At 40.9% G+C, this 12,302-nt stretch overlaps 1 pseudogene; it reads right to left on the bottom strand.

The window, feature by feature from the left end:
- LOC113081117 (protocadherin-1-like) overlaps positions 1-12,181 on the bottom strand; it is a 142,898-nt pseudogene extending 130,717 nt beyond the window's left edge.
- Positions 12,182-12,302: the final 121 nt, after the last annotated feature.

The raw sequence follows: 12,302 nt of genomic DNA, 5'->3' as shown, positions 1-12,302 counted from the left end.
AAAAACATTTTTTATGTCCGCCAAAATGTGCCACGGAAACGTTCAAATATTTTCAGCTTACATTTCCAATCTTCCTGTGTATTTTAACTTAATCAGTGCAGTTTTCTGATTTTATACAAAAAATAAGGCAAAACTTTATGGTCAGAAAGTTATTATATCCAAAAATGTGTTGCAAAGGATGTTGAAAGCAGGTTGTTCATCTATTGAGTGGCAGCAATAAACACTGTCCAAATGAGAATTATCATCTCAAAGAAAATAAAAAGGTAAATAAGACTTGTGCAGGATTGGCTCCTTCATTTAAATGAGTACTAATTAAATTAAGATTTTTTTTTTTTTTTAAGGGGTTGACAAATAAAGCAATTATATATTTCAATGATGTGCAAGGTTTGTGATCAGTGCAGCTTTGGTTTGACATTCATTCAGTTCCAGCCCCTAATACATGTCATTAGTCCACACATTGTTGCTGCGATACCCGTTGCTGTGGTACCCTGTGCTTTGGTAACCTGTGCTTTGGTACCCTGTGCTGTGGTACCCTGCCATGCTTTCGAAGTCGTCTCCTACCTGTTTGGTGCTATATTTTGAAGAGTTGGCCTTGTAGCTGTAATCCGAATACTGGTCCGAGCCTGTTGAGTTGTTGTCACCGGTTCCTACAAAGGTGTTGGTTGCTGGCAAGTCCTGCACTGCCTGGTGTTTCTTTGAGGCAGACGGTGACTGAGGTTGGAGCTGAATGGATGGCAGGGGAGAATTAGATCGATAGTGTCTCCCTAGGTCTGGGCTCCCAGGGGGGTAGTTGAGCGGCAGATGAATCCTTGGGCTATCGATGATGCTTTCATTCATGTGGTTAAACTTTAGGCCTTTCTGAAGACTCCCCCCTCATCCTCTTCAGATGGGTTGGCAGGCTTTGGAGCTTTGCTTTTCTTTGCCTTCTTGTTCTTGTTGCTCTTAGGTCCTGGTTTGGGGGCATAGAGGTCTTTGGTCTCCTTCTTGCCTGCCTGGTAGCCACTTTTATTCTCCTTTAGCACGACATGCCTGATGATCATAGCCACTGCAATGATAAGAATGACCACACAAAAGCCACCTAAGACTGCAAAAATAATGTTACTATGCTGGTCTCGAGAATAATCAGGGTCTCCTGCTATGTCCATTTCAAGTGGCGTATAAAGACTGTGTCCAACAAGTCCTTCGACATGGGAGACATTGCCAATGGTCTCATTGACGTAGACATGAACCAGTGCAGTCGTATGGCGTGCCGGCGTGCCTTTGTCCTTAACTTTTACTACCAGACGGTGGAGACCAATGTGTTTCAATGTGAACTCTTTAGCCAATATAATCTCACCTTCTGTAGAGATGCGGAACAATCCATGCGGGTTGCCCCCTACTATACTGAAATCCATCTCTGAATTTAAGCCGATGTCCATGTCCTCTGCCTTAACACTTTCAACGTGTGTTTCTGGGCTTGTGCGGGGATCCAAGAACTTGTATGAAGAGTTTGAGGGTTTGGTGACGTATGGAGCATTGTCATTCTCATCAAGAACATTAATGGTAATGCCAACATAGGAAGAACGTGGTGGATCACCTCCGTCAACAGCTTTAAGTCGGAAACTGTAGGTGCTCTCCTTTTCCCTGTCAAAGGAAATAGTCGAAAGTATAGTGTACGTTCCATTTTGAATCATAAACTTGCCATTGTCTGGTTCTACAGAAAGTTGAACACGAGCATTCTCGCCCTTGTCGTAATCGTTGACTGTTACCATTCCTACAGGACTAAGGGGCGGCATGTTTTCTTGGACTGAAAAGCTATAACCATTAAGCATAAATTTAGGGTCATTGTCATTCCTGTCGAGCACCTTAATGACAACAGTGGCAGTTCCTCTCAAGCTTGGTACACCTTTATCAGCTGCTGCAACTAGAAATTGATAGTGATCTATTTTTTCACGGTCCAACTGGCTCATGACATGCACTTCTCCTGTGTTAGGGTTAATTTCAAAGAGCCCCTCGGGTACTGATCCACCAGTGATAGTGTAGGTCAGCTCCGCATTAGTCCCGCTGTCGGCATCTGTGGCTACCACATCCAGAACCTTGTCACCTGGCTGGTTCTCCTCAGCAAATTCTACCTCATACAAAGAAGGCGAGAACACTGGGGAGTTGTCATTCATGTCAGTCACTTGCACCTTCAGGGAATTTGTGCTGGATAGTGCAGGGTTGCCAGAGTCCACTGCTACAATTTCAATCCTGTAGTCTTTTATCCGTTCATAGTCCAGTAGCATGGTTGTCTGGAGGAAGTACTTCCTCTTGCGGTCATTGCCTGTTTCACTAGCTGAACGCAGTTGGAATGGCACATCCCCTGCGACCACACAGGTCACAACTGCATTTTCACCTTCATCTTCATCTGATACCTCCACCAAAGCCACAGCTGTGCCTACTGGCATGTCCTCCGATATGTTAGCGACACCATCATCATGCGTCACAAGCCCAATGCCCCGGATCCTGATGGTGGGTTTATTGTCATTCTGGTCCTTTACTGTAATAGTTACAAGGGCTTTGGAGTTCTTTGGTTGTGGACCATTGTCTTTAGCTTGGACGTAGAACTTGAGCATGCTAATTTCTTCACGATCCACAGTGCCTTTAACGAAAATGGTGCCTGTGTTGCGGTCAATGCTGAGGAGCCTCTGGACTGTTGGTGATGCCTGGTGGAGGCTGTAGGTCACCTCTCCATTGGGTCCCATGTCAGAGTCGTAGGCCTTCACCTAAATCAATACAACACAAAATGAAACTAAGCAAAGCACTGAATAATTAATTTACAAAAACAGATGATATATAGGATTACATATCAGTGTCAATACAGGGATTAAAACACTTGGTCATATTGCCAGCAATACATTTTACACACTTAAAAAAGACCCAAAGATCATCCAAGAACTACATCAGACTAATTGATAAATTAACTTAATTTTCCTGGAATTTAAAATAAAGCACAACTCATTTGACTCCAGAAAACAGCTTGTTTTGTAATACCATAACAAATGGGAATCGTTTTTTATTCAGTTTTCAATATAAGAAGAGAAATGAGAAATGCACTTACTCAGGGGGATAATCATGATTAGGTTGTGTTTTGTGTTAAGTTAAATTCTCCAAAATCAGCTGTAGTTTGCTAGATGAAGTTAACTTGAGAGATCACTTAAGTGGCTCAGTCTTGGCACAGATTTCTACATATTTTTTTCTGGTCTATCATGAATTTGGGATATAATTTTAAACAGCTCTGAATCGAAGTGTGGCTTGATTAAAGCTTTGAAACAATCAAGATTCCCTTGTTCCTGCTACATCCACTCCTTGTTCTGTGCTTGTCTGTGTACGAAACATGCATGGAGTTTCAGTCCATGTAGTACAGAGAACAGCTCCTAATCTGAAAGATTATTCATGGTGCTTAAATTATTATTACTCTATATGATTCACTGCATCTCATATGCCATACTAACTGGGAATTTGTTTCATTTAAAGTATTTGAAGAACATTTCCCTGAACAAGCTGAAATACTAAAGTACAAAATTTACAACCCTCTGAAATCACAACATTAAGCTGTTTTAATACCACCACTGCTTATTTACTTTGGCTTTTAAGGATGCTTATGAAGACTGAGAGGAAAATAGTCCCCTGACATGGTTTTTGAATACAACTTGGTTGCATGGATTAATTCTTGACAGAGTGATTAATGGTCATTAATACGAATTTTGCCTGGAAACTGATCAGAATGATATTGGAAACTTACCAGCCTTTACAGCTTTCCCCAACCTTAGTAGCGCTTTCGTTTCCACAACAATTCAACATGTAATTCTCACTGCCAGTCAATACTTCTCTCCTGTTTTGTAAAGCTTGTGTTTAAAGGGACCGTGAGGGATCAATCGATTGCGTGTGAAAATATGATTTGGCTTTCTCATTTCTTCCGCTTTAACCCTATTGTGTGGGAACCGAGGCTAAAGCCCATCGGGATAACTGAGACTTCCATTTACAAGAGCTTGTCAGCCTCTGTATGTGGGGCTTGAGTGCACTTCTATTGCCAAGCTGTCAAATCAGCTCCTCTATTACTTAGTGCTCAGTTTAAAGGTTTAGCATAATACTTGCTTACAGGTGAGTTCACTGAAACTCTTGTGTCATGTGCGGTCTAATAATATTTATTTGATGTATTGAATTTTAATTTAATTTACCTGTTACTCAGAGCTCATTCTTTATATTCACAAAAAAAATTACATGTATACATCTTTTTACTTTACTTTATATTTTATATAATAAACATTATATATATATATATATATACATAGTCACCTTATAAAAGTATTAAATTAAAATATAATACTAAGACAAATTTGTGATGGATCCAACAGGCATTTTCATGCAATATGACTTACCATGCATTTCAAAGTATAATATAACTTTCCTGTATATGACATAACCTTAGCATTGCTAGCATCATGTTATTACATTCGTTTTGGATAGAAAGCATGACTAAACAAATCGATTACTTACTTGTAGAACAGAATAACCCACTAGGCTGTTTTCTGGGAGCTCACCCTCATAATGTGACTTCTCAAATTTGGGCACGTTGTCATTGACATCTGTAATGGTGATCCTGAGCAAGGCGCTACTCTGGCGGGGTGGAGAGCCACCATCGATCACTTTTATGTTGAGGTCATATGAATCTCGCTGCTCTCTATCCAGGTTTCCCAATACAATGAGTTGGGGCAATTTCTCATCTGAGTCCTGCGCCACCTGCAGGCTGAAAAGGTTGGCAGCTTCAGGGCCAGTCGTTAGCGCGTAATCAGCGATGCCATTGCTTCCAGAATCCCTGTCGGTGGCCACAGGGATTTGGAAAAGCGCACCCACGTGTGTGTTCTCCGGGATCGACAATGTCAAGACAGGTGAAGAGAACTGTGGAGTGTTGTCGTTCTCATCCAAGATCTCGATGCGGCCTTCGATGAGCCGAGGTCCTGTGCCTTTCATCAGGTCTGTAATAGACACCTCAAATTCTAGGAAACAAGGATCGCCCTCAAAAATGTTGCGACAGTCCTTGAGAGTCTCCCGATCGATCGAGATCTCCGTAGTATAGATATCCCCTGTTTTCCCATCCACACGCAGGAAAGGGGCGCCGACCTCGAGCTTGTAAAGGTGACCGGTGTCTGGCAAGCCCTGGTCAGATGCCAAGCTGCCAATCAGTGTGTTGGGCGGTTGCTCTTCTGTCACCTGGTAGATGATGGTGCTGACTACATCTGCAGAGCAACAGAGAAGGAGGAAAATCCACACTAGCATGGCACTCCACCGTGACCACATCGCATTGGCACTCTGGCACATCATCAGTCTGTTACTGCAAAAGATCAAGCAAACAAATAAATAAAATTAGAGAAACATTCATTCTTCAGGCACAATCCTTCAAAGTCTCTGACAATGCCAAGAAGCCTGTAAAGCGATGGCCGCCACAGTTTTATGGTACTGATTCCCAGGGATTTATGATTGATTGTCCCTTTGTGTGTTGTAAACCTATCCATTTTAGAGGCAGTAAATGTGTCACAAACAGTTACTTGTGTTTGACCTTCATTCTGCAAACTTCATGTCATGTCTAATTCATAAAGACAACATATGTCCTTATTCCTGAGAGATGCACTGGATGACTGACCCTGTGAGAGGAGGAAGCTAGCAGACAAAGGATGTCCATTCAAATAATGGTGTTACTCTGCTTGATCTACCTTTCCTATTGATGAACTGTCTCCGCTCTCATCACCGAAAGGGTGAAAAAACCCCCACCAAAAATCAAGCATGATTCTTAAATAATAATAATAATAATAATGATAATAATAATAATAATAATAATAAATAAATAAATAAATAAATAAATAAATAAATAATTTAAAATAAAAGGCAATACAATTAAAATTATTTTTTGGTCCATGTTACTCTAAGCTTATAGAAATCAATATGTTCTTTATTTTAGAAAGTTTGTGTGAACTGGAAGTTGCCACTGACTTTACTTCCACATTCTGATGTATTCTCAAAAGAAACTGAATATTATAACAATCAATATAAAACCATATAAAACAATGTTACCAATGTTACAAAAAGTGGGAAAGAAACCAAAAGCATGAATCTGTTTGAGTCTAAGTTACTGAACACGTTAAAGGAGTGTGGCTTTCTAATCTTCCAGTGCCACTATAGTTATCACAGCAAATGGCTCCAAATTTATGGCAACATCACACAACCATGGGGAGGTAAAAGACGGGTCTATAGAGGGTGTCTTGACAACAGCCCCCCTCCTGCCACTTCACCAAACATTAACAAACACAGCGTGACATACTGCAAAAGAACAAAAAAAAGAAGAAAATCAAATAAATAAATCAGATTCTGATTAATCCATCACGTTTAAGGTCATGTTTCCTGCTGTGGTAATCACAGACCCCTGTAACATATGTGGAATGTTATCCCACCATGCTAACCATTGCTAATGAGGCAGGGCTGCTAGATTACAGCCCAGAGCAGACAGACACCTCAACTCGACCCAGCAGTGAACCAAAGGGGGATGTGAGAGTGCTGCCACCAGTACCATTCTGCCTTTGAATACCAAGCCTAAAGAATCAAAACCAGTCTTTCAATTTCACCTTGCATGAGGTTAAAAAAAACTGAATGCACTCATCAGTATTGATTGGTTGTAGTAGTTTAGTGCATGTACCATACAATATTTTAGCATTAAACAGATTGCAAAGAAGGAAAAGAAAACGTGTGGTTAGAGCAATGAAAAATGGCTAAGATAACTGCAACAAGCAAACACCACCTCACACACTCTGCTATATATGGGAAAGGCAGTTTTAATATACACAAATTAGACACCAGTGATTACAAACACACTCACACAACTGCAGTTATAAGGCAAAGACACTGTAGGGAGAACAATGCACTAATGATGCTGAAATGAACGGTGGGATGTGTGACCCTGATCACACATATGATGAGAGCTTGACTCGTTTCTTACTAATTTCACAGTATAATTCTAAAATCTGTCGAGACAGAAGACTCTGACACACTTTCATGTGGCTAATTAAACAGCGCAGACCACAAAAGGGGCTAGAGAGGTGAAAAATTCCTCATCTTTAAAGCAATGTATCTCTCATTGTGGTTTTGAAAGACCATCTTATGGAGTTGGCATTTCACAGTGATGCGTCATAGTCTCTGCTTAAGGTGTGTGTTGAATTTGTTACCTTGTGTTGATGAAAAAAGGTCAACCTTAAAAAGCCGGCTGGGTCAAGGATTAACCAGGCTGAAAAAATGACACTAAAATGCTATTTGTTAAAACAAAAAGGACAAGATCTATATATAAACGAAACCAAAACATCACATCTTCAACGTGCACTGGAAAAATTAACAAAAACAACAAAGCTCAAAAACATTCTCGCAACATGAAAAGCGTGTAAATACGTTTTGCTCTCAAGGGCCTGACATAAAAAGCCTGTGTTAAGGGTCACTGTACTCTGGGAATCCTAATGTAGGCTGTAGACATCCTTTCCCACACTCTTGTATGAATATGAATGCACGTGTGTGCACATACATCTTTGGGTGTGTTAAACTTACACACAAGATCTAAAACAACCACAGCAAAGTAATGTCATTGAGTGTTTTTGACCAGATGCTTGGGCAAATGGAAAATTTTACAGAAAAACATGAAAGTCATAAAAAAAGAAAGCCAGCTGAACCTGTTTGAGGATAGGGTGGCAACAACTTGGGATTTGGCTAAACACTCTCCTGTGTAAGAGGCAAGAGGCATTTATTTGTCATTTGGATAGTTAACACTGGGGAAAACTGGGCATTGACATGCTTGTGATGAGGCTCAGACATACAGTGACAATAACAAGACATAAGACATAGACGTACGTGGAGAGCACTGAGGTTCTTGAGGGACTACAGTGTCCATAGACAGAAAGACATGGACAGAGCATCACATGCCCATAAGTGTAATGGAAATCCATAAGTGCATATGAGTGGCCTGCCTTAATGGCAGCCATTTTTACATGATAGAAAAGGCCCTAACAGAGTCAAATCAAGCACCGCTACCTTGCAGACAGCTTACCTTTCAGTTGCAGAGAGCACATAGCCTTCATACAGGTAAACAAAAACCCTAGCCATTACAAAGACAATAGGCTGTCGGTGGGGCTTTTCTTCACCTATCAGCTGCGATCGTCATCATTACATGGTCAGAGAGACAATTTATGACAGGCCCTAAATCAACACACACCGTCCACCTCTCTAATAACGTCTTCAAATGCACCATCGTCGAGCCACAGCTAAAGTCTCCTTGCAGGGAGACAGGCGTCGCCAGAGTGCGGTATTTATGACTACTGTCATAATCCTGTGAGAATTATTCTCAGCTCTCAGGCAGTGCAGCCTAATTCATCTTGTACTGCTGTGTATAAGCTGGATGTCATTAATATAATCAATAGCTGTGAGCGCATAGGAAGAAGTGAATTGGCGTTCCCCCCTATGGAATCTCACCATTGGCTCTTTACAGATTATTCACAGTACATTTGGCCAGAATTTTCGCATCAGCCTTTCGGGGAATGCGGTTCCTTTCTCATTTCCTGTGAGCAAAAACTGCTCATTTCACAACTGTCTCTTGTAACAAAACCGCACACCATATGCACACCATCCTTTTATGCCCTCCCATGCCCTTTCAGAGATGCGCTCATATATATATACTGTCGAGAAGGCCATTGTGTTGTTGCACAGGGGGAGGTTAACAGATTTAAAGGGCTAATTACTATTCTAAAGCCTCCCCCGTTGACATGCTTTAAAATTGCTGTATGATTTTCTCTCTCCCTCACTCTCCCTCTTTCCTCTTTAGAGACTTGTAATGAGGAATTCATCATTGTACCAACACTCACCCTTCCTTTGCCAGCAAAAAAAAAACCATGAGGATGGCATAACCTGTGCCAAGACACCCCCCCCCCCCCCCCCACCACCACCAGGTGGAATCCAGCTCAGCATGAAACAGCAAGGTGATTCTTGGGAAAATAGAGCAATAAAAGCATTTATGTAACCGCCGTGGCAGGAGTTGGATTCCTGGACGAGGCACAGCGGTGGCACTGCGTCATGGTAACACACTCAGTCAATGATTGTGCTAACCCCTCCTCATTCTGGTTTCAATGCGATAATTAAAGAATTAAATTAAAGCGGTGACATTTATGAGGGTTCAGGAGTCAGCTCTTGTCTGAACCCAGGAGAATGATTGACTCAGAAGGAACGGTGAGTGCAGCATCTGTCCTAGGTTAATGGTTAACTCATCCGGCTATGCTGACATTTTAGTGTGCACCTGAAGTGCGTATTCGAGAAATATAGCATAAAAGCTGAATATTTATTTGCTTACTGTTACACGAGGTAAGCCAATAGACTCACCAATTGAATAATGTTGCTGATAAATCAGAAAGGGGATCGAAAAGTGTGAATAAAATGCATTCATATTCACTCATTCTCATGGAGAACACGTAATTTAATCCTCCCTGAAAGCACATAAATGAGCTAAAAAGTAGTTCAGTAGGCAATAAACACTAACCAACCACATCCTAAATACTGAGTGCGTCAATACTTTGATGCCAGTGACCACAGCCAATGAGTTGAGCTCATGTGAGCTTTTGTCCTCGGCTGCAGCCATCTAGCCTCTAAAGGCCACCAGCTCCACGGCGTTCAGTGACCCGTTTTAGATGGGTGGCCCAAGGCCCCCCTCCCCAGCCAAGTGCCAGGCACAGAGGATTACTTTAATTATTTCATTCAGCCATTGTGGGGCCAGATTAGTCTGCACCCGCTTTCAGATGAGATGAACTGCTGCCCCGCTGCTGTCTACCAGGCTGTTACACAGAGAGAGCTGGCCAGTTACAAGGCTGGCATGCAAACTCTCACACACCATTACACAAGGCTTAACACAAAAAACACACACACAATGATAGCACAGACAAAGACAGGAGGAGTGCTGCTAATATTATGGGTTAAACAGACCAAGAGGTTATATCAAAATTTGTAAATTGGTTTTGTTTTACTTAACATCTATATATTAAATTTAAAATGCTGTCAAAATGGGAAGGATGGGCAGTAAAGCTCATTTTGACCAATAGATGATTGTTTTCATGAATAGTATAATTGCACATTATATTTACTGTCTTTATATATGACGAGTGTGATTTAACCAAGTACTTGAATCAACATCCTTTTCGATCCTGAAACAACTTTGTAATCAACCAAACAGAAATGAGATTCAACTTTTTAGAAAATATCTGTTTTAGGTTTACAATCAGGGTTAGGTGCTTCTAAACCTTGTTAATCAGCTATCATTCTCTACTGATTTTAGGAATAAATTATGGTTAGGGTTAGAATAAGGGGTAGGGATAGGTTAAATCTATATTTTTGAATAGAACATGTCTTCCTTTGCAAAATCGCGTCAACCCCTTTATATACAGTTGAAGGATCCTATATGTTGCCTAACAAGAAATTAAACCGATACATTTCTTTTAACATCATTTCCTACAATAAAACATAGCCTACCATAAAGACAGAAATGCTGAAATGTGTCATTTAGGTTGGTTTTGTCAGCTGGAAATTGTCGTTACACAGTAAGTGAAAAACTAAGCTAATTAAACAAATAATTTATGCATGGACATATTAATTAATAAAGAAGAAGAGAAGAAGAAGAAGAAGAGAAGAAGAAGAAGAAGAAGAAGAAGAAGAAGAAGAAGAAGAAGAAAGCTGTCACAGTAAAGACTAGAAACAATTCAAGGAAGCAACTCAAACCTTTGAATCTGCTCAGTTGGGCACTGTACTGGGTATTTCATTTTACAGTCAAAAACTGCATGTGATTTCTAACAAGAGCCCTTTTAAAAACATTTACTCGCGGTTACTTGGGATAATTGAGGTATAATCGATAAACGAGCATTTTAACCTTAAAAAGGCCGCTCTGTTGTCTACTTTCTACACTGACGTTGAAGTCTCGGTCCATTCAAACGGTCAGCTTTAACTGGGCTCTCCGTGTGTCTGAGAGGAGTCTCATCCTCCGTTTCGCTGGACCTCTCATACACGATGAGGGGCGTTTACGCCCGTCAGGTTACCAAGCCTAACCTGATTTTACCAAGTGAGACATGTTCCTGGGACAAACATCATTGTTGACCCTGGAACAACATTGTGATTAACCAATCAGATTTGAAGAACCAGTTTATAGATTTGTGAAGTTTATGCTTAAAATCAGTGTTTTGGTGCTTGTACATCAGTGTCAATTCATCTATCATTTCTCTGATTTTAGGGATTACTCATGGTTAAGGTTAGGTTTAGGTGTAGGGATACGGTTAAGAATATATTTTTGGAGTAAAATGTTGTTCCAGGGTCAACAAAATATGTTGACCTAGGAACACATCGGACTTGGCAAAATCAGGACGTGCGGTTACCAAAGGATGGTTATAATGAGGAGACACGTTGTATCACAATCAACTGCCCGAAATGTGCTGATTCTTCAGTGCTTTTTAACTTTTAAAAGGAATCTCCATAGAAGACGAGTATGATAGGCTATTGTCGATATATATGAAAGAGAACGTTAACTATAACACAAATAAAGTTGTTATATAGCCCATTTGTTTAAACGTAAATCTATAAAAAACACGATAGCATTTATGTTTGTCGACGTATCGTCCGACAGGCTGAGCGGTCTGCTGTTGCTATGGTTTCATCCTCAGACAACTCGATTTCTGTTCGTGAGCGCCTTGCTAGGTGACAATAAGAGCCATGGCTAACTTGTAACTTTTGTGGTAAATATCTCACCGAAAGGAGTTACACGTAAAATATGCTTTAAGAGCACACGACTTCGGATTTGACTTCCTTAGAAAGTACAAGTCTTCACAGGGGGTCAGTAGTTTCAGCAGGCTATTGAAGAAATTGAGGAAGGGATAAAATAACGTATTTATAAGATCCACAGATCAATAATCTACTGGAACGGCACGAGAATCTCGCTCAAGTGCCGCTGTGTGCATATGTGCTGATGCCTACAGAACACGATCTCGATGAGAGCAGAAGGAAAATGACTTTTACCTGCGGATGAATGCGCTCCGAGTTAGACCAGGTCATTTGCAAGCCATTGCGGGCTGCTGTACAATTTTGCATCCGGCTGAACGCTTTTTGCCTACAAATAAACCAGAAAAAGAATCGAGATGTCCGATCACAGCTCCGCGGAATGAAGCCTAAGCATTCCCGTGTTTTCCACTGTTTCTCCCAGCCTGGACCAGACGAACAGGTTTAAA

This window comes from Carassius auratus, unplaced genomic scaffold, assembly GCF_003368295.1.
Source record: "Carassius auratus strain Wakin unplaced genomic scaffold, ASM336829v1 scaf_tig00033194, whole genome shotgun sequence".
Taxonomy (NCBI): domain Eukaryota; kingdom Metazoa; phylum Chordata; class Actinopteri; order Cypriniformes; family Cyprinidae; genus Carassius; species Carassius auratus.
This window is presented reverse-complemented; position numbering and strand designations above follow the sequence as displayed.